The sequence below is a fragment of the Rhamphochromis longiceps genome, linkage group LG3 (genome assembly GCF_057381845.1).
Source record: "Rhamphochromis longiceps isolate RC_006_pf linkage group LG3, R_longiceps_female_GT1.1, whole genome shotgun sequence".
Lineage (NCBI taxonomy): Eukaryota > Metazoa > Chordata > Actinopteri > Cichliformes > Cichlidae > Rhamphochromis > Rhamphochromis longiceps.
The window spans coordinates 68149868-68176155 of record NC_140559.1 but is presented as its reverse complement, the minus strand read 5'-3'; the positions used below and the strand labels follow the sequence as shown (position 1 = coordinate 68176155).

The 26288-nt window shown below is 38.9% G+C and overlaps 1 protein-coding gene and 1 long non-coding RNA gene across 2 annotated transcripts in view; both read right to left on the bottom strand.

Annotated features, from left to right (window-relative positions):
• Nucleotides 1–26288, bottom strand: part of LOC146676521 (protein NLRC3-like) — a 107517-nt gene that overhangs the window by 41680 nt on the left and 39549 nt on the right. The gene's annotated exons all lie outside the window — the stretch shown is intronic.
• LOC146676522 (uncharacterized) lies at nt 18697–20655 on the bottom strand. The gene is made up of 2 exons (XR_014910544.1): nt 19954–20655; nt 18697–19268 (listed from the first exon to the last, which is right to left on the bottom strand). It is a non-coding gene; the product is annotated as an uncharacterized LOC146676522 (long non-coding RNA).

Here is a 26288-nt window from a genome sequence, read left to right as displayed (position 1 = left end):
GAAAGACAAAGACGTCAGACTCTGCTGAAAAATATTACACCCTCCTACTCTCTGCACACAGCGGTCTGAGGGACCTTCCAGGATCGGGGATTTTATTTATTTTGTTCTTTTTTGGTCTTACTGGTTAGTAGGTGGTGATTTTGTACCTGGTGATCTCACATTTGGAACAAAAATTGCTGTGGAGCAGATTAGGTTCAAAGGATAACTTGGCTCTTGAAGTTAGCCGGATAAGACAGCGTTCTGCTTCACAGTTGAGGCCTCAGAGAGTTGTTGCTAACCAAAGTCTATCTTGTACGGCCATGCAGCATCTTATGACATTTTGTAACCTGAGCAGTGAAATGATTGCTGTTTTAGTGCACATACACAGTGTGGGGATCAGTATCAGGACAATAAAGTTATGGTGCAAAAAGCTGCATCTGGTCAGAAGGAAAAGCACGCACACTTGGAAGACTTGACCATTTGCACAAAATGAACGTCTGACACTGGACAGATGAGAGAATGTGGATGGTCACACCCTCGTGCATTAAAGAGGGCTTTCAGTTCATTGAAAACACAAAACCAAACACACAAAAGACACAATGAGACAGCTGATCAGTTTGCTTCACTAAATCATCGACACAAGCCGTGTTGTAGAGGGTACTGCAGCCGTGGCAGGTTATCATCTTAATGTGGCCCTGACACTCCATCGTACGCCACAAAGCTGTGAATAAATGAAAAGCAAAGAGGCATCATCACTAACATAATAACTGTAGAAGTTATCCCGCTGCATTACATTTATCAGGATATCGTAATAAATGCTCATCATATGTTGCTTTGACCCATCATTGTTGTCATTAATATCGCTACGTGACACTGGACACTTCCTGTCATTCATATGTCCTGACTTTGTGATCAGTGTAGCAGCTTGAAAATAACTGCTTGGTTAACAGCAGGTGTACAGGCAGGTGCTCTGATCAAATAACATGTTTGGCTAAAGAAACAGAAAATAAAAACATGTAAATAGGAACACCCACATCTCTACTTCTTCTTCTATTTTCCATTTCACACTTACAAAAAAGTTCTCCTGCGTAGGTGTTGAGACAAATATATGTCAATTTAATACTTCAGACAGGCCCCAGAGCAGGTCTGAACAATTAGTCCACTTAAAATCAAAACTGCAATTTGAAACCATGCAATTAGCAATTTTGCAAAGAAAACTTGGCTAGGCTAAGCTAAGCTAACTGTTAGACAAAGTAGAGGAGTTGGAAGAGTAAAGGATTCTGGTTAACTCCAGTTCAACTTAACATTAAATTAAACTGACAAATATCATGTTTATATTCATATCTTAGTCTTTTGATGAGCTCTATCTTATAAATCTATTAGACTCAGACGAGGTCGGCACAGGGACAGGCCTCGGGGGTCCAGGCCCACCCGGTGAAGTCCTTCTTCCCCAACATCTTCTGATGTACTTCATTTATACATTTTGGTAATGAAGTACTTAAACTACCACCTCACTGATTAGTTATTGCAGTGTGAGCTCAGTTCAATTAATCAGGTCACAGTAGTTTAGCACTTCTACAGCAATCATGCAACCAGCATGACTGAGGAGGACACAGGGTGGACGGGCTTTGCAGGTCAGACTTTGAAACTATCTTTTATTGTCATTACGCCAAAAGCAGTGAAATGATATGCTGTCCCATTCAGTGCAAATAAAGAATCTGTGTTTACTGACAGGACAAAGCACTGAACATGATTTCATCTGTTAACCTGGACAAATTCCAAAACAATTCCTTATTATTTCTTTTTCTTAAGTAAAACCAGTAAAAGCTTCAAAAATATGGACTTAACACTGAGATCCTGATATTTTAGACCAGTTGAATTTAGATGATCTTTTTTAGTTCATTCAGTTTGCTGGTTCTAACGACGACGGTCTTCATCAGTTTTAATGTCACTGTGACTCATATCTCTGCATGGCTGTTTTGTTCTGAGTGCACTGTGACAATGAAGTTAAGATCCGGTGATCAGCACAGCAGCCTGGGAGTGACTGCTTGGTTAACGACAAGGTTTACAAGACCTGATCAAATGTCACACTGGAAATATTTTGCAAGTGAAACAGCAAATGAAAAAATGTAAATATGTTAACTGGACCACCTACATTGTTTCGAGAGCAGGGGTGAACTAAAGAGTGCGACCCATCACTTCAGTTTCAGCATATAATTTCTATTTAACACTCAAAAAAATCTGTTGTACAAGTATTAAAAATATATTCACAAATGAAATTGACATGCCTGAGATGAAAACATTACTCATACAAGTTGTCAGGTAAAGTCTATAGCACTGTTACATCTAAATATGGACACTGAGCTGGGACGATGTCACAGATCTGAGCCTCTGCACCTTCACTATACGTTTGTGTATGTCAGGCCTGTCCTGTATCTCTCCACCACCTGATCCAACACACCACCAAATCCTGATCAGCTGATCATCTCTGCTCCTCTAATCACCTGAATATCCAAGTATCCGAAAGTGTCCATCGATCTGACAATACAATTGTAAAACCGATCACTGACCTGTGCCCTAATGTGTTCTGTGCACTTGTGAACACACTTCCTTATGGAGTACGTTTATTAAGGACACTCTTTCATTAGCACACAGGTTCAATAACACAACAAATAACCTCCAATAAACCTTTTAATAAACTGTCATTGGAGGCTGATGTGTTCTCTCTTGGCTTGTTTTCTTGTTGTGTGCCACACAGAAAATAAATGCATGGTGTCTTAACTCACTGATACGGGGATATCAATGAGCACAGAGTCCAGCCAACGATGGCACAAAGTCAAACCTCCTTCAAGGAAACTGGAGAGTCCAACACTGGCATTGAGGCTACCCCAACAATATCAATATGGTGTAACTTCCTGCTCTAACTCAGGCTCCTTCCCCACAAGAAAGACGATATTTTATGTACTCGAAGTCAGACCTGGAATCTGCGGGTCAGACTTCCTGGGCCCCCGACCCCTGACCTCTGAGATTTTCATGTCTTGTATTTTATAATATTTATCTTTTGTTCTCCTGCCAAAATTGTAAACACTGTCATCATGCCATATTGCACTGTTGTTCGATCAGCTTCATTAAATATACTTTTATATATACTTTTATCCTTTGTTTTGTTATACATCCATGTAAATCCTCATATGAAATTATTACAACCAACTGGTAGTAAAACAAAAATAAAAAGATTGTTCAACATTTTAACTGCAAATGGTCAATACACTCACTTTATTTGCCAAAAACTATACTTAAAAAGGGGAAAAAAGAAGTGTTAATAGTTTATTTGAAAGGTCAAAATATACCAACACATCTTTTTATTTTAAATCTATTTGTTTGTGCATTAATTTTTTTTCTAAAGCCAGATGTGGAAAAACAGGCTGCATCTACATGCAGGTTCTTGTGGTCAGTGGTCATCATATTTGCATTATCTTTCTGAGTCACAAGCAGGGAAGTGTTAAAGTTTCCTAGAAGTGGCCAGTGATGTAGGTGTGGATGCAAAGGATTATTTGAGGTGGTGCTGATCAGAAGTATAAAAATCAAAGTGTCCAGATCCAAACACACTTTGTTCCTCTGTGACAGAAGTGAACTAGAACTCACAGCAGCATCTGAACTGCAGAAGAGATCTCTGCTCATCTCCGTCTGCATTCCTCTTTTGCTAAGAACTTATTATGTATCATTTAAAATGATTTTCCTTTTAAAGCTGGGCAGCAGGCTCACGTTGAACATCTCCATAAACTGTCATAATTCTGCTGCTACACTAAACACTGCATTCGGTGAGCACACTAAACTTACGTAAGCTGTATATTTGCACGGTGAGAGACCTGTTTTTGCTGATTTGTGTTCAAATACAACAAGATCTTATTTAAACTGACTGTCAGATGTTGCCTATCCAGTTATGTAATGAACCCACTATATACATGAACCACAGACCCTTCACCACATCTTCATCACCTGCTGTTCCAGACAACCAACTTATACCTGAACCACTGCAGGTTAATCATCATCATTAGTAAAGGAAAAAAAGGTGAGTGTCTTATTATTTTTATTTTGCAGTGTGTCATTGTTACTACAGAGCACACTGAAACATATGACAGGAAAGAATAACTGAGTGCAGAAAGGCTTTTATATTAAATAGGATTTAAACTTTGTTCTTAATGAACCGGATCTATTATGACCTGGACTTTTATCTATAAAATGGGCTTGTGAAACCCAGAGAAAAACTCTCTCAATATATCTGTAGATATAAATATATATTTATCCAAATCACATCAAGTAAAAAAGGCAAAATGACAAAATTAAAAAAAAGAATAACAAAAAGTATAAATGAAAACACAAAATTTTAAGGCAAAAACAAATATCTTGATGTCTTAATACGATGAATATAAAATATAAAGTAATACAACAAGGTTAAATATCTAAACATTTAAACTACTTCAGCTTTTCAAAGCTTCTTTTTCCAGTTGAAAATGACATCATCACGCCTGAATCTGCTTCCAGGAGCCGTCCAGATCAGGCTTGTTCAGGATATTTAGAAATCGTCCTAACAGTTGAAAAATAAAAAATAAACAGAGAACAAAGTAATATATATGATTAGAAATAAATAAAAAAGAAAACTATAAATAAAACGACTTCTTTCATTTAAAGAAAAAGGTCTATCAGTCCTCTTGTCGTGTGTGTTTGCAGCTCACAAAGACGACTTACTGAGCTTCAGGATCCAAAAGGATGTATCTGCCAAATTCTTAATGTGGAAAAACGTCCATGTGTTTTCTTCTCCAGGAGACGATGAAGACACTGTTTGTCTGCACGATGCTCGTGCTGCTCTTTGCTTCCGGATTTTCCAAAGTGAACAATTTTCAACCAAGCGAGCACCGACCTGAAGAAACACCTTATGAAAAGTTTAGAAGACAGCATGTAGATGCTAAGATGACTGAAAAGCTGTGTAACACAGAAATATCAAATAGGAATATCTACAAACTTGACAACAGTTGTAAGGAAACCAACACATTCATCCTCAGCATTCCAGCAAAGGTCAAATCCATTTGTAGAGGTGATGGGAGGTACGATGAAAATAGCGGCATGACGTATAGTACCGCAACGTTTCGCATAATTAAATGTAAGCTAAAGCATCAGGGAGCCAGGAAACCCAGCTGCCAGTATGAAGGCAGGCTTCTCACCAACAGGATCATTGTCGTGAAATGTGAAGGGAAGTTACCTGTGCACTTCGATCGGGACCTTCTACCCTCTGAGCGCAACGATGGCGAGCAACTATGAGGTAAGAGTGGTGTGGAGGGGGGCGTGGTCTGCGATGCTGCTGCAGGTGAGATGGATGTACCTGCGCTGCATTTGCTATCACGCCTCGCCAACTTAAAAGGCTTTGTGCTGTCTGAGTTGTTGGTGTTGTGGATGTGTTGGCTGGCAGTCCACAGACAGACTGATTTACACAACTGTGGAAAAAATTAAATTAATAAATAAAATAAATTGGAAAACATAGATGTGTCATTATTTCATATAGATTTCAAATAACATACCATTTGATGTCAACATGTTTTAGTTGCATTTGCAGTGCTCGTGCTGTTATATTCTTATGATTCTGTTCATTTTATGAGTGTATCCTTCAGCCTTGCTTCACATATTTACTGCTGCTTGATCAGCTTTAGTCCTGCTAGCATCAGCACAGGTAGAAACAGATCACACATCAGAGAATCAGCCGTGCATCTAAATGCAAATGGAAACTAAAAATGAAAACATAGATAACTGAGCTGAACTTCATAGATCTGAAAGTTGACCAATGCATACATAGTGCTAAAAATCAGGTATCGGGAAAACACATTATTTTATATTATGCTGAAGTCAATTGTTATCCTTTTTTAAAACTATATCATATAATAAAGTCTGTTTTGAAGTTTACTATGGTAAAAAAAATATTTTAAGGCTCTTCAGATATACTGTAACTTCATAGGTATGAACCATCAAAGCATTTTCATCATAAATATAAAACTTCATTAGGTAGATCTGTTCAAATACTCATTAATGCAAATATCTGATCAGCCAATCACATGGCAGCAACTCAATGCAGGTGTAAAAGGTGAGGTCTAAAAAGAACCTTTAAGAAAATATGAATCATCTTAATCAGTCTTTAATTATGAAGCAATGGCCTAACTCCCTCTGACAAACAGACCTGTGGCAGAATTTATAAACCACTTTTGACTTTTTCCAAGGTGAACATTGTCTGGCAGCAGGTGCCCTTCCCCTCCCAGATCACGGCTCATATCTGATTTTCAGCTCTAAAGTTTATTTTTCTCTTCATAACAACTGTGCAAAGGATGATTTCTGAGGATGATGACTCATTGAAAATGCTTGGATGCTGACAATTATGCAGAGTCAGGCATGGAAAGGCTGCTCTTTGTGACAGGTGGGTGCTGTCATACATGGGTGTAGCTGCCAGCTGTCCTCGAGGCTTCACCTCTGCTAAACGTGTGTCTCTGAACTTGACCTGGTCTCATAAACTCTCCTGTGATTTTTATTTTGCATCCTTGGTTATTCAAATGAATGATTAATATATTAATATGAATCTATACAGATTTGTCCACACTGGATATGACAGTAAGAGTTAGTAAAGCTCTGTTAACGTGTCCCTCTACAGCCTGTTGTTTCTTAGTTTCACCAGTGAAACTGAATTAAAAGCAAAACATAGATGACATATTGTCGCCTAGGCAACCACCAAGCTCCCAGTGCCTACAGACATTCACTAAAACATGCTGGTCATTGGATCGTTTGAATAAATACCTTTAACTAAATATCAATGTTTTCGACATGTCTTAGTTTACATTATTACACAGTTATTATGAGAGAGCATGTCTAATATTTTTCCACTAAACAGTCGTCTTCTCCATTGGTTTGTTTGTAACAACCATTTATAAAAACTTGTGTTTTGCTTTTGTTTTATTTTTAACTGCAATTCTGGTCGAGTAGCTTTTATAGTGTTAATTCAACATATACTACAAAATAAAATGACTTTTTTTAAAGTACATTTGTGGACATTTTATTTTCAAATTATCCAATCACAGAATCAAATGCACAAAGCCTGTGATGTCATCAAAGGCACAAAGCTTGTGATGTCATCACATTCTGTCATTGGAAGGAGAAATTCAGTCAACTGTAGCAACTCTTTGGTGGCAGAACTACAAAACAACCTGTTTGTTAAAACCAAGATAAGGAAGACACAGAGACGCAGAAGCAGACGCAGAAGCAGACGCAGACGCAGAAGCAGACGCAGAAGCAGACGCTGAAGCAGACGCTGAAGCAGACGCTGAAGCAGACGCATATAAAATGGCAGAAGCACAGATGGAAGTGGTCGTGAGCCCAAATATAACAGTTTTGCAAAGATCGGAAAATGACCTCAAAAAAGCCCAAACACCAAATCCTGAAACACGTCCTCTGGCACAAGTTCAAACAGAAGTGGTCGTGAAAGGCAAGAAAAAAAGGGGGCAAAAACAGAAAAGAGTGGCTGAAGAACCCAGACGACCGATTACTCGGGCGTATGCTCGGGCTCTTCTAGAAGCCCAAAACAACGTGGCTGATGGAAGCAACCTGAGAAATGAAGAAGTGTCAGGAAACCCTGAAGGAACCTCTGAAAGGGAAAACCCTGAATCCCTCCCTATGTCAGAACCAAAGGACGATGTGAATATGGAGACAGAGGCAAACATGAATAACGCCAGTGGACAAAACCCTGGGCCAAATGGAGGGACGTGGCAACATCAGCCAAATCCCAGATTTATACCCCATCATGGCAGAGTCCAGTATGATTCATGTTGTGAGATTGCTGCTCTCAGGCATCAACTACAAGCTTCCCAAAACCACCAGAACGAGCTTTACTGGAAACTGGTAGCTGCTAATAAGAGGGCTTCTTATTACCAGTCTAAAGTGACCAAACTTCATGCACAGATGATCGCCGACAAAAAACAGCATGAAGAAACAATTAAAGAGCTCATAGAGCAACTGGAGGAGGCTAATGATAATAATAAGCCTGATAAGAGCAAAACAGAGGTTCAAGCAAAGGACAACCAAGCAGTTGTCATGCTGGATGACATGATCCGTGTCCTGCACGAAGACGTCAGCGACCCTACCACAGAGCAGTGTGTGGATTCTTCTACACAAACCACAGAGGCTTCACACACGGACTGTGTAGGTCTGAAGGAGGCTCAATTTGAAGTCCAATACAAGACTCAACAAGAGCAAATAGGAACACTCCAACAACAGCTCCTAGAAGCTCAACACCAACTCAAGGAACAGGAAGACAAACATAGGCAGGACCAGGAGACACTGAACATGGAAATCAGTGAGCTTAAATCCCAGCTCTGCTCCAACAAGGAGCTTCATGACATGAAAGCAGAGACTCTTTATCAAGAGTTGAAAGAAGTCAAAGCGTCCTACATTAAAATCACACAGGAGCAAAATGAACAAAATTCCAACACAGCAAATGGAAAATCTGAGCTTCTGGTGGAAAAAGACACCAAAGAACAGGACAAGGAAGAAGAAGAAGACTCCCTGACATCAACTGAGATGTCTCTGCATGACTCTCTACAACAAACAGAAGACAGAGAGAAAACGATAACTACCAATCCAGCTGAACTCGAAACTGAAGCTAAGACTGTGCCAGAGAAAAAACCCAAGAAGAAGAAGAGGAACTGGCTGCGTCGGCTTTTCAGCTGTACCAGTCCACAGACAGACTGATTTACACAACTGTGGAAAAAATAAATAAATACAAAAAAAATAAATAAATTGGAAAATATAGATGTGTCATTATTTCATATAGATTTCAAATAACATACCATTTGATGTCAACATGGTTTAGTTGCATTTGCAGTGCTCGTGCTGTTATATTCTTATGATTCTGTTCATTTTATGAGTGTATCCTTCAGCCTTGCTTCACATATTTACTGCTGCTTGATCAGCTTTAGTCCTGCTAGCATCAGCACAGGTAGAAACAGATCACACATCAGAGAATCGGCCGTGCATCTAAATGCAAATGGAAACTAAAAATGAAAACATAGATAACTGAGCTGAACTTCATAGATCTGAAAGTTGACCAATGCATACATAGTGCTAAAAATCAGGTATCGGGAAAACACATTATTTTATATTATGCTGATGTCAGGGCTCTGAGTGCGGGCAGGTGGAAATGTGGATCCAAATGCAGGACTCCGAGACGAAATGTAACTAAAACCACAGCTTTTATTGCTGGCATGAAACAAAAACAGAAACCAAACCATGAAACCAAGCAGGAACACACAGGCAGGGTCTGAGGGTACGACGCGACACCAAGCGTGGGAAAACACAGGGCTTAAATACACAGGGTAGTAATGAGGGAATGGGCCACAGAAGGGAGACACAGCTGGGGGAGCTGAACTTCATAGATCTGAAAGTTGACCAATGCATACATAGTGGCAACACATTATTTTATATTATGCTGAAGTCAGTTTTTATCCAATTTTATAACTATATCATATAATAAAGTCTGTTTTGAAGTTTACTATGGTAACAATTCATCTTTTTAGGCTTTTCAGAAACACTGTAACTTCATAGGTATGAACCAACAAACCATTTTTCATCATGAAAATAAAAAATAAATCTAAAGGAGATAAACATCACAACTGTTCAACCAAGCATTAAGTCCATTTTGAAACAAAGAACGATGTACACTCAGCCAATCACATGGCAGCAACTCAATGCAGTGTAAAAGGTGAGATGTAAAATAAAACAATTAAAAATATTAATTAATCTTAATCAATCTTAAAATATGAAGCAATCTTCTAACTCCCCTTTACATACAAAGCTGTGGCCAACCTTACAAACCATTTTGAATTTTTTCCAGCCGAGGCGTTCAAAATAACCAAACTGCTAATAGTCACGGTTTAATTTGGGCAGCTGCCTGCCTAATATAATGTAAAATCATCACAATATTTTACACAAAGAGAGTAAATGTATCCTTGTACTCAGCTAAGACAGCTGGGCTGCTGTGGCTTGTGTTTATGTTCAGAGTGACATCTGATTTAAAAGCAGACTGTCATGGTTGCGGCTGTGTGCAGGCAGGATGAGGACCCAAACGCAAGCTCACGGAGGCAGGAATGAACTCAAAACACAGCTTTATTGCTGGAGAGAGAAACCATACAACCTAAACGAGGAAACTATAACGTAATACACAGAGAAACACACGGCCATGAATGAGGGAGAACGCGACACAGAACTGAGGGAGACGCAGACATAAATACACAGAGGGTTAACGAGGGAAGTGGGAGCACACGGGGAACACAGGTGACACTGATAATCATAACAAGACACGGCAGGAGTGAACGCAACACTGACGGGAGACTGTCAAAGTAAAACAGGAAGTACACGGAGGTTCAGAGAGGAGGAGAGACAGCACGGGGAGAGCACGGACATAACGGGCTGGGAAAACATGGAATAAAACTCAAGGAGGGGAAACGAGGGCTCACAGATAAACAGAGGGGCACACAGGAGGTAATCAAATAAGGAACATCTTAACAGAAACCATGGCATAAATAAAGAACAACACACAAAACATATGAAAACTAAGAATGCTGGGCCAACATGGCCCAGGATCATGACAGACAGCAAAAGACACTGAGCAGCATATCAGTCAGCATGGGAAAAATGCCATAGATTTAAGGAACCAGGCTAAAATAATTGGTTTCTAGTGGGTTCTATTGTAAGTGCTCTATATTTCAGCATGACATACTGTATGCATCCTACACTGAGAACCCTTGAAGCTGATCATCAGGGTATGCTGTGTACTTCTTACACAGAAGATAAAATAACATGCAAAGATTTTAGATGGTTGTGGTTGGTCCTTACACACAGATGTAAGGTCAAAAAAAAAAATCACCCACAATGGATCGTTCACAGACGCTGGTCCAGTGGAACCCACTTCCACAAAGGCTGCACCTGCTCTGGCAGAACAGGAAGCATCAACTACAGAGTAGCTATTTTCATAATTAAGACATCAACTATAGGTGTTCCCAAAATGTGCCATGTTGTCTGCACACCTGACAGCTCAATAAGTCCTGTGTTGATTACAGATGGTGGTTGTTTCCAGAAACAGCACTTGCATAAAACAAGTACAGAGCACTTTATGAGCCAACCTGCTTCTTTAATGAGCATTTAGGTTGTTTGTATTCAGTGTTCACAGATAATATGCTCATTAAAAGGGGGGATCCACTATGTCCTTCTTCACAATCCTGTCTGCCAACTTTAAGAAGAAATCAGAGTGACGCAGAAGCTTTAAAACAGTGTTCAGAATAATCAGTGATGCTTTTATCTGAACTGATGACAGATAAAGATGAACGTGAGTGTGGCAGAAGAGTAAGTTCTCCCTCTTTCTTGGAAGTATACAAAAGTCTGTTGTTTCTAAAAAGTTCATAAACAAACAACAAGTTCTTACAGAATGAGACGTGAAGCCTGGAGACGAGCAGTTCAGACACGCTGTTATTAAATTCTACCTGAGCAGGTTATAGTTCACCTCAGTTACGGAAGAACAAATAACACTTGGCTCTGGGAGCTTCAGTTTTTATACACTGTCGTAGCACCACCCTAAGCCATCATTTGCATCAACACCTACATCACTAGCCCAGCAGTTCTAAGAAACTTCTCTGTTTGTGGTTCAGAACCTAATGTGACACCAATGAGCACAACAGCATGCAGCTGCAGGTTGTTGTTCATACCTGGCTTTACAATAAAGAGCCATGTTTGCAGGCAGCTGTTTGAAGTTTTGTGTAAAATATCATTTTTATAGAAATAAACCAAATGTGTCTAAATATATTAAGTAAACAATCAGAATAAGAACATTTTGAAATAAAATCCAAAAACTGCATCTGGCTTAGTTTTTGTTGAATAAATAATGACTCTGTGTAATATGTCATGTGTTGTATATGGAAGTTGTATTTGTACAATGAAGCCAGGCTTTCTTTGTGTTAGCTGCCTGACAGAACCTAAAACTCTAGTCAGAGATTGCAGGTGTCACAACAGACATGATCAGCTTTCTCTGTCGATCCTATCTTTCTGTTTCACACTCTGTGCACTCATAGAAAAAAATCTTTAAAAAAAACAATCACATGACTCTTCTTCCACACAACATGATCCCTGAGTGCCGCCTGCTCCAACCAGACATGTTCTCACAGCGACGATGGTGATAATTAAAATCTACAAAGAACGTGATGAACATTATTAAAATGCAGCACTGTTAAAGCAACGTGATTAATGCTGCATTAAAATGAGCCTTTAGCACATAGAGATGATTAAACAGTTTCATTTGACTTCATTGTTTCTAAGGCAGATGCTACACCAGTGAAGGTGCACTTAGTTTTCACACACTGCTTCTGCATTGTGTCTTAGTTTTAGTGGATTAAATAATGACACAGTGTTTGTTTGTTTTTCTTTAGTAACAAATGACCTCAGACCAGCTTATAATATTTTATAAACAAATAAGCATAAATGCATAAACTCAGCCTGGAATCACATGGGATAAACATGGGATGTGCATTTTTTTATTTGTTTTGTGTTACTGAGTCTTGCAAGAATGCCAACCTTACCAGCAGCAGCTTGGTTTTTTTGTTTGTTGTTTTTTTAATTGAATGAGTGCTGAAAGTTGAGCAACAGCTGTGACAACGAGAGAAGATGGAGCCAATCAGAAACAACTGTGAAAATGTACAATATGCAAGCTAAGAAAGCAAAGTGTAGCAATGTTGCCATCATTTTTGTTGTTGTGGGATTTTTTTCAACATTAGAGAGTTAATCCCATACAGCTTATGACAAAATTTGATCCGAAGTGATTGATGGCCCTAATCACGACCTTTTGACCCCCCGCCCCTCCCCTCCGTGGGAAACCCCCGCGTGACGAATCGTATCCGGAGAAAGGGGGGTGGGAAACCCCCCGCGTGACGAATCGTATCCTGAGAAAGGGGGGCGGACCCCGGAAGCGCGCCATCTGTTGCTAACCGTAACGAATTGCACCCCGAGAAAGGAGGGGTGAACCCCCGGAAGCGCGTCATCTGTTGTTGGGGGAAAAAAAAGTTTTTAGAGGGAGGGGGAAAACCTCCGGAAGCGCGTCATCTGTTGTTGGGAAAAAAAGTTTTTAGAGAGGGGGAAACCTCCAGAAGCGCGCCATCTGTTGGAGGGGAATAAAAAAGCAGAGAGAGAGGAGTCCATCACAATTTCTAAGGCACAGACACAAGATGGATTTCCTTCTGCAGCCCCGCAGCGGTCCTGTGTCCGATGAGATCTGCTCTCCCAAAGAAGAAGGTTTTGAATATGACATATTCAAATACAGCATATTTACTATGGAAGGCATCGATCCGGACCTTATGACCCTACCGGAAATACTCCGGAAGTGTCTAGTCATTTTCAGACCTGTTGCATCATGTTCCCTAACCACAGCGGTGATGCAGCAGATGATTCTGTGATGAAAAGAAGAACTTTCTATCCGCTTGTAACCTTTAAGATACACCATAGCTTGTGATGAAAAGAAGAACTTTCTATCCGCTTGTAACCTACAGGCTGCCTATGTGTAAAAAAATTGAATAAATATCGCTTAGTGAATACTACTTTTCCTTTTGAGAGTCCTTTTTTTACAAGAGACTGAAAAAACAAACCAGCGACAGGCGATCTTGTTTCACACACACACACACACACACACACACACACACACACACACACACACACACACACACACACACACACACACACCTCTGTGGGAAAGAGTCAACCATGAGAGTTTTGTCAACAGCAATTGTCCATTTGGCAAAACAAATATCCGTCTCAAAGCCGTATTTTACCGTTGCAGAAAACAGACGGCGTTCGCAAGAAGGCCCACACACACACACACACACACACACACACACACACACACACACACACACACACACACACACACACACACACACACACACACACACACACACACACCCCGCAGGCCAAGGAGGAGTGAGACGGCAGATATCAGGTTTTTTTTTCTCAATGCTTATATCCTATAACACGCCCTCCAAAAAAATATTATTATTATTATTATTAAAACATCTATATGAGGTAGGTTTTACGCAACCTGCTCCTTGTCAGACCAAAGTAGAGAGTTTTTTCTTCAATACTTTAACAATAAGTTTTCTCAATATATAGAAAATGTTGATCCGCTGAGGAGTCAACATCCGATATTATCATTGCTTGTAACCCGGTTTCTTACATCTCCCCATAAAACTAGTCTTAGTGGAAAAAAAAGCTCATATTCGAATAAGTTTATTAAAGCACCCCCCTCTGTGGGAAAGAGTCAACCATGAGCCGAGTTTTGTCAACAGCAATTGTCCATTTGGTAAAACAAATATCCGTCTCAAAGTCGTATTTTACCGTTGCAGAAAACAGAAGGCACACACACACACACACACACACACACACACACACACACACACACACACACACACACACCCCGCGGGGCAAGGAGGAGTTTTTTTCTTCATTACTTTTTACAATAAGTTTTCTCAATAGATAGAAAATGATGACGCTGAGGAGTCAACATCCGATATTATCATTGCTTGTAACCCTGTTTCTTACATCTCCCCATAAAACTAGTCTTAGCGAGGAAAAAAAGCTAATATTCGAATAAGTTTATTCCCCTCTGTGGGAAAGAGTCAACCATGAGCCGAGTTTTGTCAACAGCAATTGTCCATTTGGTAAAACAAATATCCGCCTCTAAGTCGTATTTTACCGTTGCAGAATGTGGAAAACAGACAGCCCTCACAGGAGGCACCATAGTTAAAATATTTAAATTTCAACTAAATTTGTAGTAATGATCGGATTTCCTCACTTATCTACACCACACTCCTTGTCCTTGATTTCTTATCGTTCCTCTGTCCCTTAATAGAAACCACATATATAGAAACTATCCTCCCTTTCAGTTGTCTTTTGCACTTCCATATCGCAAAGCAGTTACTGTAGGTTATTTTCTGCTTATGCATTAATGTAATTAATTAACTTATTTATCCTTAAGTAAGGTGATGACTTGAGTTCTAATGCTTTTTGTCTCTTGAGTTAGCTGTCAATGTGGGATTTTTTTCCCCCTTTTGTCCAGTTAAAGCTGCCTTTCATTCTTCAACACAGCTTAAACTCTAATAGGTAAGCTTTCTTGTAATTTCTTAGTTCTGCAGGCTTCTTGAAAGACATCCGAGACTCTTCTTTGGATGCTGGCTGCCTTTTGTTTTGTTTTCTGTCAAGATGATCCCACACTGCTTCGATTATCTTGAGGTTCGAACCCTGGAGAGATCAATCCATGACTGATGCGTTGTTTCATCCAGGCATACTTTGACTACATTGGCAGTATGTTTGCGATCATTGTCGTACTGAAAAATGAAGTTGAAGCCAATCAGACACTACGTGGTATTACATGGTCGATCAAAATCTGGTGGAACTTTTCTACATTCATAATTTGATTAATTTGGATAAGAGCTCCAACAACACTGGCTGAAATCCAGCCTCAAAGCACGGTAGAGTATCCACGCTGTGTTAAAGACGGCTATAGACATTCACTGTTGTATCTCTCTTCGGACCTCTTCCGTGCATATTTCAAATTTGGATTCATTACTCCATAAGACATATTACAGCTGATTTCTTTTTCCAGTCAATTTCTTGTGTAATTTGGCACACCTCAGCCTTATTTTTCTCTGTTCTCCTTCCTTAAGAATGGCTTATTAACAGCCACCCTTCCAACTCAGATAACTTTTGATGAGGTTTCATGAAATGTTTACAGCACTTGAGTTACTCGCCACGGCCATCCTAAATGCTAAGAACACTAAACTTTAATTCTAAATTACGTAATTAACGTTAACCAGAAAAAACAAGCCAAAGTCGAAATGTTGCTGAGCTGACCTGTGGTATGCTATGTCTTCTAAAGCACATATAATGTAAACAGAACTGGTCTTTGCACAGAAGCCTGTGGAGCTTCATAATTAACCTCAGTGTGTGAAGAGGACTCTCCATTTAATAATAGCTGTAATAAAATGTTCTGGCCGACGGTGTTAAACGCTGCACTTGGGTCTAGCAGGGAAGATTTCAACTTTTCAATACGAATGAAGGCTGAAAACTGATTAGATTAATGTCTGATGATCTTTTCCGTGCTTCTTCAAGTTTGTAACACCAAACATATTAAAGGATGATGTAAGGCTCACAGGAAGAGTTTAATTAGACACACATTTACTATTTTTCTTTATACTCTTTCTTTCTTGACATGTTTAATATGATTACTATCAGAGGAGAAAATGAACCTTGTGTAGTCTAAAAACTTTTTTATTTAATCAAACTGTAATGTTGTTGAACTCTGACGGACGTGTCTTTTAATCTTGTCAACAAATCCTTAATCATCTAAATCTGCCATTTATCATCTTGTAAAATGTTCCCTCTGCTTCTGTTGCACATCTCCCCCCCCCCCCCCCCCCCCCCCTCCCGACACTCTCTGCTTCACCAGCCCTGTGCAGGTGGTCCAACCCCTGCCTGCCTCCTTAAACTGGGGTGTTTAAATCTCTTTACCTCTGTTGTGAACTTCACACAAAGTTTGTGGTAACAAAATCAAACTGACGAGGATCTCGTTTGAAAAACACACACACACTCACGAGACAAAATAAAAACAGACTGCTCAAAGCAAAAGCAGAGCCCTCACAGCTGGTAGTACAAACACAGTGACAACATGCGTATTAGATACCCTCAGTGCCAAAAGCATAAATATGAAAAAAATGTGATCACCAAGAATATCCTAAAAACGGCATTGAGGTGCGTGTTACAGTAAAGAAAAAAAAAAAAAAAAAAAAAAAAGTAGCCAAATTTTCATCGGAAAATGTTGAATTTTAGTAAAAACAATGCTCTGTAGTTTGATACTGTCGTTACAGACAAAGCAGATGTTTAAAGCCTTTGGACGCACATTTGAAATGCACTCATTCTCCTTATCAGCTGGAAACATTAAAGCCGTAAAATGACTTTTTCAAACGGATAAAAACTATTGAACAGCAGCAATGTTGAGCCTGTTCCAAAATTTGAATGTACATGTGTTGAAGGTGCGGGTCTTGTTGAATTATTAAACATACTTTCTTTAATTTTTCGAGCCACAAAAACAACAACTTTTAATTTTCTTCTGCTTGAGTCTCGGCCTCGGGTAGCTCTACTTATCATTGCTCAGTCAGTCGTCTGTTTGTGCTACTTTTTTTCAAGGAGCAGTGGATTATTGGTAAGGGTGACTTTATGTGTTTAGCTACTTAAGTGGAAGTACTGTGGAAAGTTTTACCTTACATACATAGATCTACCAGTACAGCTTCTGAGGTAACTGTTTACAAAATGTTATAATCTATTCAAAGGTTCTTTGCAATTTTACATTGATAAACATTATCCTTAACACATTTGGCCCACATAAAGTACTATGGCCATCACACTGTCATTTAGAATTGTTTAAATAACTCGTGTCTTAAGTCCTTCCATCAAACAGAAAATTAAAAAAAAAAAAAAACATGGTTCACTTTTACATCACAAAATGTTAGAAATATAAGCCGTTCATAACAACCTGAAAGGTTGGGAGTTTAAAATGCAAACCGATGGAAGCAGAAGTAGAAGACTATAATGTCTCAGAGCACACGGTGTCTATTAATGTGTAGACATGTATAAATAAGAGCTTAATAAAGATGCTTAATTTCTTAAGAAATAAACAGGTGGAGTGATCTTTATCAAAAGTGGATGTTGCATCTGTGGCTAAACCCCTGTACCCAAAAAAACTTTAAAAATCTACTGTGTGTGAGGCTGTGTAAGTAAAGCTTGCCCTTCACACCTGCGTGTAATAAACCATTTGTTGGGGGTTGTGGATTTGGCACCTCAGCATTGTGAAAGTGGGGAAACATGTTTCTGGCTGTGCATAAGATTCCTCCTTACAACTTAGAATCTCAGTTCTAAATGAAATTCAGATGTTTTTTTAAGTATGGCTAACGTATTATTTGACTTCTAAGGCACACACACACACACACACACACACACAAGAACAACACAGAGAAGAAGAAGAGGGGGTCGTTTTACTACACATCATAAAAACGCAATCATTCATCTTCCAACTGTATCTTTCTGTTCTGGCTTTAGAGTCATAGGTTGTTTACTGAGCCGTACTTTGGGAGTCATACTATTGTGATACTGGGGAGAAAAGGGTAAGGTTTGATAGACTAAACCCTTACACACACATAACTTGAAAAACCTAAAGAGTGTGTGAGACTGCTAGCTGTGTTGTTCAGCATTAAACTCATCTACAAATGTGTTAGTAAAGAGCGACTTGTACTTCTGTCCCATTAAGCAACGGTTTAACAAATTTCACTGCAAACTATAAAAGGAATCTGGATTTATATAGAACATAGTAGTGATGGATTAAGTGCAGGAAACACTAGTATAAGGTGTCTATTGAACAAATCTCCTTCAGCGTTCAAAATGACCAAAGTGAGGCCTACAGGCGTTTCTCTCGGTTGGTTGTGTTCAGGGAAAAAGCAGCTAAATACACTGAGACTGCTCCCCATTGTTAGCGAGTTAACTCTGGATATCTGTAGGTTTTGTCAAACTTGGAGTGAACAAAAGCAGAAAAACAGTAAAAGATGCAGACAGTGAAAGTCTGGTTTATTTCATGAACACAATGAAACATTTTACAGTCCACAGAGCAAAGTAGCATACATGATAAATAGATACACATAACATGAGAAGTAAAACTCGTCGTCTTACCACATGTTATATTCTGTAAACTTAAAATAACCACAGAAATTAGAGTTTAGTGTTTTAAAGTCATTATTAAAAACATGAGTCAACATTACTGAAGTGACGCTTTAACGATGCGTCTTATCACCGTGTTTATGATGATAAAACATGTTCTCTCGTTAGTAGTTGTCTGCGCTGTCACTTGTCATGAAAATGTCCAGAGCCAGGGTTCCTCTTTAATCACCATTGATCATTAATAGGGTCACAAAAGATTTGTCACATTATCCCCATAAACAAAATGCTTTTATAGAAATCATTGTGATACAAATATTTAGATTCTTGATTCACAATGTGCACGAACTCAAAATCTTTAGAGGTTCATATTTATAAAGTATCGCAAATAATACATTTATACCATTGTATGAGCTACTTCTTGTAAAAACTGATTGAAAAAAGCTCCTGTCGTGACCTTCCTTCTGTGAGGACACACACACACACACACACACACACACACAGAGAGAGAGAGGGGGAAGATCATTAGGATTGGAGGCGTTTTTGGATTTTCACTTATTGTTGGCTTTACAGTCACATAAAATTCATTCCAATTTTTTTTTTGCCTTTGCTTCAGTTAAGGTGTTTCTTTAAATCTACAGCAGCTTCCTTTTCAAAAAGTTTACTGACATAGTAAGGAAGTAGCTAGGGAACTCAGTAAGTATGAGCAACAACAGCTTAGGGACTGTTTCTACAATAAAGAGGAATTCATCATCATCTGCAGTTCATCAAAAAAAAAAAAAAAGTGCCATTAAAAACAATTCAGCAGATCCTCAAAGTATGGATACAATCTGTTTTCAGCTGTAGAGGTACGCTTCATGTACTTATCAACATGCAGTTTAGAGGCTTGCATTAGAGTGCTTTGGTACTTGGGCCTCTTTTATTTAGCACGGTTATACCATTGTGTATTTAGCTATATAAATATGCTCAAGAGTCTATTGTATGTTTGTCATGCAATTAAAAATTCAAAAATATAATTTTTAAATCAGTAACTTTGCAAATTTAGAGGAAATGTTTTTGGATAACAAATGTGTCACATTTTCAACAGGGTTTGAATAATCAGCGTTAACACAGAGACATTTATGCGCTGGGTATAACAGACATCCTTACCTTGGAGCAGAGAAACACGGTGTATTGTTGCTTTTCTCTATTGTATAAGCAGCGCCCGACTGTCAGAAACGCTCTGTGCGGGTAGCAAAGTCGGATCCAACGCACATCCAGGAATCCGTGTGAAAGAAAGGTCTCGCTGCAGCTAGGCTCTCAGGATAGTCAGGCTTTTATTTATATTTGCATTCTGGTGCGTTAAAGCAGCCTCTGTGTCCCGCTTGGATCCTCATTCCGAAAATTCAGATATTTAAATAAAATGGTGAATTGGCTAGTGATGAGGAGCCACTTAGATCCGTAAAATGAGGTTTGATTAAATTAAACTCTTATGAACAGCTATGAACTCTACCTCTCTGCTGATGTGTTCCAAACAAGCAATGTTTTCTACACGTCCAAACTGTGTGCTAACTACCTCACACCGCTGTGTCTGGGATCCGAAAAAATAAAAAGTTAAAACGCTATACCTTGCGGCAGTTGTGAAGTGCTGAGGAAACTACTGTGTGTCTGATGGGGTGTTTTTATATAGGTGGACTTGGTTTCAGTTGGCCTCTGACATGATAAGATAAAATAAAGGAAACTGATTGTAATGGAACTACAGTGCTGGGATGCTCTTGATAAGGCAGCCTCTTTTATTGTTTTATGACTTGTTTTGCTGACTGTTGAGGGCCTAACTGTAACCAACTCTGTCTAACTGTTGCAGAGTTAAGAATCTGTAGTTTTTAGAAGTCACACAAGAAAAGTTTATTTCTAAAGGAATACCTGTTGTTTGTGGTGCTCTATTTAAAACTATTAGTGTCATGAACCGAAGTTCAGCGCACAAGCTGGACCCAGAAGCAGAGCCAACACACACAGGAGTACGAGAAAATAAACTTTATTTTAACTGAAGGTGTCCCGGGAGGGTAGAAGGAAAACACGCGTGAAACTCGAGAAACCAAGGGACCGGGAGATGAGTCGCGCAGGAACGCCGAAAACGGGACTGTGGGAGGCTGCAACAGAAAAAAGGACAAGAATTATTGGGGCGCGGGGAAATAGCAGCATACGTGGGGGAAGAGTATGAGTCTTACGGTGACAGCGGGGCCGTGGGAGCCGGAGGGAGGGGTGAGGGTCCGCGCTAAATTTGCAAAGTTACTGATTTAAAAATTATATTTTTGAATTTTTAATTGCATGACAAACATACAATAGACTCTTGAGCATATTTATATAGCTAAATACACAATGGTATAACCGTGCTAAATAAAAGAGGCCCAAGTACCAAAGCACTCTAATGCAAGCCTCTAAACTGCATGTTGATAAGTACATGAAGCGTACCTCTACAGCTGAAAACAGATTGTATCCATACTTTGAGGATCTGCTGAATTGTTTTTAATGGCACTTTTTTTTTTTTTTTGATGAACTGCAGATGATGATGAATTCCTCTTTATTGTAGAAACAGTCCCTAAGCTGTTGTTGCTCATACTTACTGAGTTCCCTAGCTACTTCCTTACTATGTCAGTAAACTTTTTGAAAAGGAAGCTGCTGTAGATTTAAAGAAACACCTTAACTGAAGCAAAGGCAAAAAAAAATTGGAATGAATTTTATGTGACTGTAAAGCCAACAATAAGTGAAAATCCAAAAACGCCTCCAATCCTAATGATCTTCCCCCTCTCTCTCTCTGTGTGTGTGTGTGTGTGTGTGTGTGTGTGTGTCCTCACAGAAGGAAGGTCACGACAGGAGCTTTTTTCAATCAGTTTTTACAAGAAGTAGCTCATACAATGGTATAAATGTATTATTTGCGATACTTTATAAATATGAACCTCTAAAGATTTTGAGTTCGTGCACATTGTGAATCAAGAATCTAAATATTTGTATCACAATGATTTCTATAAAAGCATTTTGTTTATGGGGATAATGTGACAAATCTTTTGTGACCCTATTAATGATCAATGGTGATTAAAGAGGAACCCTGGCTCTGGACATTTTCATGACAAGTGACAGCGCAGACAACTACTAACGAGAGAACATGTTTTATCATCATAAACACGGTGATAAGACGCATCGTTAAAGCGTCACTTCAGTAATGTTGACTCATGTTTTTAATAATGACTTTAAAACACTAAACTCTAATTTCTGTGGTTATTTTAAGTTTACAGAATATAACATGTGGTAAGACGACGAGTTTTACTTCTCATGTTATGTGTATCTATTTATCATGTATGCTACTTTGCTCTGTGGACTGTAAAATGTTTCATTGTGTTCATGAAATAAACCAGACTTTCACTGTCTGCATCTTTTACTGTTTTTCTGCTTTTGTTCACTCCAAGTTTGACAAAACCTACAGATATCCAGAGTTAACTCGCTAACAATGGGGAGCAGTCTCAGTGTATTTAGCTGCTTTTTCCCTGAACACAACCAACCGAGAGAAACGCCTGTAGGCCTCACTTTGGTCATTTTGAACGCTGAAGGAGATTTGTTCAATAGACACCTTATACTAGTGTTTCCTGCACTTAATCCATCACTACTATGTTCTATATAAATCCAGATTCCTTTTATAGTTTGCAGTGAAATTTGTTAAACCGTTGCTTAATGGGACAGAAGTACAAGTCGCTCTTTACTAACACATTTGTAGATGAGTTTAATGCTGAACAACACAGCTAGCAGTCTCACACACTCTTTAGGTTTTTCAAGTTATGTGTGTGTAAGGGTTTAGTCTATCAAACCTTACCCTTTTCTCCCCAGTATCACAATAGTATGACTCCCAAAGTACGGCTCAGTAAACAACCTATGACTCTAAAGCCAGAACAGAAAGATACAGTTGGAAGATGAATGATTGCGTTTTTATGATGTGTAGTAAAACGACCCCCTCTTCTTCTTCTCTGTGTTGTTCTTGTGTGTGTGTGTGTGTGTGTGTGTGTGCCTTAGAAGTCAAATAATACGTTAGCCATACTTAAAAAAACATCTGAATTTCATTTAGAACTGAGATTCTAAGTTGTAAGGAGGAATCTTATGCACAGCCAGAAACATGTTTCCCCACTTTCACAATGCTGAGGTGCCAAATCCACAACCCCCAACAAATGGTTTATTACACGCAGGTGTGAAGGGCAAGCTTTACTTACACAGCCTCACACACAGTAGATTTTTAAAGTTTTTTTGGGTACAGGGGTTTAGCCACAGATGCAACATCCACTTTTGATAAAGATCACTCCACCTGTTTATTTCTTAAGAAATTAAGCATCTTTATTAAGCTCTTATTTATACATGTCTACACATTAATAGACACCGTGTGCTCTGAGACATTATAGTCTTCTACTTCTGCTTCCATCGGTTTGCATTTTAAACTCCCAACCTTTCAGGTTGTTATGAACGGCTTATATTTCTAACATTTTGTGATGTAAAAGTGAACCATGTTTTTTTTTTTTTTTAATTTTCTGTTTGATGGAAGGACTTAAGACACGAGTTATTTAAACAATTCTAAATGACAGTGTGATGGCCATAGTACTTTATGTGGGCCAAATGTGTTAAGGATAATGTTTATCAATGTAAAATTGCAAAGAACCTTTGAATAGATTATAACATTTTGTAAACAGTTACCTCAGAAGCTGTACTGGTAGATCTATGTATGTAAGGTAAAACTTTCCACAGTACTTCCACTTAAGTAGCTAAACACATAAAGTCACCCTTACCAATAATCCACTGCTCCTTGAAAAAAAGTAGCACAAACAGACGACTGACTGAGCAATGATAAGTAGAGCTACCCGAGGCCGAGACTCAAGCAGAAGAAAATTAAAAGTTGTTGTTTTTGTGGCTCGAAAAATTAAAGAAAGTATGTTTAATAATTCAACAAGACCCGCACCTTCAACACATGTACATTCAAATTTTGGAACAGGCTCAACATTGCTGCTGTTCAATAGTTTTTATCCGTTTGAAAAAGTCATTTTACGGCTTTAATGTTTCCAGCTGATAAGGAGAATGAGTGCGTTTCAAATGTGCGTCCAAAGGCTTTAAACATCTGCTTTGTCTGTAACGACAGTATCAAACTACAGAGCATTGTTTTTACTAAAATTCAACATTTTCCGATGAAAATTTGGCTACTTTTTTTTTTTTTTTTTTTTTTTTTCTTTACTGTAACACGCACCTCAATGCCGTTTTTAGGATATTCTTGGTGATCACATTTTTTCATATTTATGCTTTTGGCACTGAGGGTATCTAATACGCATGTTGTCACTGTGTTTGTACTACCAGCTGTGAGGGCTCTGCTTTTGCTTTGAGCAGTCTGTTTTTATTTTGTCTCGTGAGTGTGTGTGTGTTTTTCAAACGAGATCCTCGTCAGTTTGATTTTGTTACCACAAACTTTGTGTGAAGTTCACAACAGAGGTAAAGAGATTTAAACACCCCAGTTTAAGGAGGCAGGCAGGGGTTGGACCACCTGCACAGGGCTGGTGAAGCAGAGAGTGTCGGGAGGGGGGGGGGGGGGGGGGGGGGGAGATGTGCAACAGAAGCAGAGGGAACATTTTACAAGATGATAAATGGCAGATTTAGATGATTAAGGATTTGTTGACAAGATTAAAAGACACGTCCGTCAGAGTTCAACAACATTACAGTTTGATTAAATAAAAAAGTTTTTAGACTACACAAGGTTCATTTTCTCCTCTGATAGTAATCATATTAAACATGTCAAGAAAGAAAGAGTATAAAGAAAAATAGTAAATGTGTGTCTAATTAAACTCTTCCTGTGAGCCTTACATCATCCTTTAATATGTTTGGTGTTACAAACTTGAAGAAGCACGGAAAAGATCATCAGACATTAATCTAATCAGTTTTCAGCCTTCATTCGTATTGAAAAGTTGAAATCTTCCCTGCTAGACCCAAGTGCAGCGTTTAACACCGTCGGCCAGAACATTTTATTACAGCTATTATTAAATGGAGAGTCCTCTTCACACACTGAGGTTAATTATGAAGCTCCACAGGCTTCTGTGCAAAGACCAGTTCTGTTTACATTATATGTGCTTTAGAAGACATAGCATACCACAGGTCAGCTCAGCAACATTTCGACTTTGGCTTGTTTTTTCTGGTTAACGTTAATTACGTAATTTAGAATTAAAGTTTAGTGTTCTTAGCATTTAGGATGGCCGTGGCGAGTAACTCAAGTGCTGTAAACATTTCATGAAACCTCATCAAAAGTTATCTGAGTTGGAAGGGTGGCTGTTAATAAGCCATTCTTAAGGAAGGAGAACAGAGAAAAATAAGGCTGAGGTGTGCCAAATTACACAAGAAATTGACTGGAAAAAGAAATCAGCTGTAATATGTCTTATGGAGTAATGAATCCAAATTTGAAATATGCACGGAAGAGGTCCGAAGAGAGATACAACAGTGAATGTCTATAGCCGTCTTTAACACAGCGTGGATACTCTACCGTGCTTTGAGGCTGGATTTCAGCCAGTGTTGTTGGAGCTCTTATCCAAATTAATCAAATTATGAATGTAGAAAAGTTCCACCAGATTTTGATCGACCATGTAATACCACGTAGTGTCTGATTGGCTTCAACTTCATTTTTCAGTACGACAATGATCGCAAACATACTGCCAATGTAGTCAAAGTATGCCTGGATGAAACAACGCATCAGTCATGGATTGATCTCTCCAGGGTTCGAACCTCAAGATAATCGAAGCAGTGTGGGATCATCTTGACAGAAAACAAAACAAAAGGCAGCCAGCATCCAAAGAAGAGTCTCGGATGTCTTTCAAGAAGCCTGCAGAACTAAGAAATTACAAGAAAGCTTACCTATTAGAGTTTAAGCTGTGTTGAAGAATGAAAGGCAGCTTTAACTGGACAAAAGGGGGAAAAAAATCCCACATTGACAGCTAACTCAAGAGACAAAAAGCATTAGAACTCAAGTCATCACCTTACTTAAGGATAAATAAGTTAATTAATTACATTAATGCATAAGCAGAAAATAACCTACAGTAACTGCTTTGCGATATGGAAGTGCAAAAGACAACTGAAAGGGAGGATAGTTTCTATATATGTGGTTTCTATTAAGGGACAGAGGAACGATAAGAAATCAAGGACAAGGAGTGTGGTGTAGATAAGTGAGGAAATCCGATCATTACTACAAATTTAGTTGAAATTTAAATATTTTAACTATGGTGCCTCCTGTGAGGGCTGTCTGTTTTCCACATTCTGCAACGGTAAAATACGACTTAGAGGCGGATATTTGTTTTACCAAATGGACAATTGCTGTTGACAAAACTCGGCTCATGGTTGACTCTTTCCCACAGAGGGGAATAAACTTATTCGAATATTAGCTTTTTTTCCTCGCTAAGACTAGTTTTATGGGGAGATGTAAGAAACAGGGTTACAAGCAA